The sequence below is a fragment of the Nerophis ophidion genome, linkage group LG02 (assembly GCF_033978795.1).
Source record: "Nerophis ophidion isolate RoL-2023_Sa linkage group LG02, RoL_Noph_v1.0, whole genome shotgun sequence".
In the NCBI taxonomy this organism is placed as follows: domain Eukaryota; kingdom Metazoa; phylum Chordata; class Actinopteri; order Syngnathiformes; family Syngnathidae; genus Nerophis; species Nerophis ophidion.
Genome location: NC_084612.1, coordinates 54,882,403 through 54,883,767, shown reverse-complemented (window position 1 = coordinate 54,883,767; position 1,365 = coordinate 54,882,403).

Sequence of the window (1,365 nt, the reverse complement as noted above, 5' to 3'; positions counted from 1 at the left end):
TGTTCCTAAACTGTTTGACTATTTGCTCACACAGTTGTGGACAAAGAGGTGTACCTCGCCCCATCCTTTCTTGTGAAAGACTGAGCATTTTTTGGGAAGCTGTTTTTATAACCAATCATGGCACCCACCTGTTCCCAATTAGCCTGTACACCTGTGGGATGTTCCAAATAAGTGTCTGATGAGCATTCCTCAACTTTATCAGTATGTATTGCCGCCTTTCCCAACTTCTTTGTCATGTATTGCTGGCATCAAATTCTAAAGTTAATGATTATTTGCAAAAAAGAAAAAGTTTATCAGTTTAAACATCAAATATGTTGTATTTGTAATATATTCAACTGAATATGGGTTGAAAATGATTAGCAAATGATTGTATTCCATTTACATTTACACCTAAAACAATTCCCCAACTCATATGGAAACAGGGTTTGTATATATGTATTATTTTTACACCATTTGTGGATATATATATATATATATATATATATATATATATATATATATATATATATATATATATATATATATGTATAAATATATAAAAATATTTACATACATATACATTTGTATATGTATGTGTGTGTGTGTATATATATACATATATATACACACACACATATATACACACATATATACATATATATATATACATACATATATATATATATATATATATATATATATATATATATATATATATATATCCACACACACACACATATTTATACGTGTACACATATAAATATTTTGGGCTGCAAATGATTATATATTTTGATCAGATTAATCACAATTTGAAATCTGGATTTGTCATTAACAATCACAGGTGATTACTTGGTTGTGTAATTGAAATAACCTAAAGAAAAGACGCCAATATTCGTACATAGGGGCACTTTTATTGTCAGAATGTCATCCAGGAACGGTTTTACGTCTTTTGCATTAATTGCATGATTAATCAAAGTTTGTTCATTTTTAAACCGATAATTTTTGAAAATATTTAATCACGTGAGACAACTCGTCAATTTTGACTATACATATATATATATATATATATATATATATATATATATATATATATATATATATATATATATATATACATATATATATAAACATATATATATACATTATATTTTTTTATATGTATGTAAAAATATATATGTATATATTCCTACATACAAACAAAAAAATATATTCATAAACATATATACATTAAATCAAAAAATAATTTCAAGTATACAGTAATTTGGTCTCACAAAATTCATATCATATCTATTTTGTCTTGTGTATATTTCCTTGTTGTACACTCAAACTGTATGTTGTAGTACCACATGTTGCATGCATCCCATTCAATTCCAACCAACTCTCGAC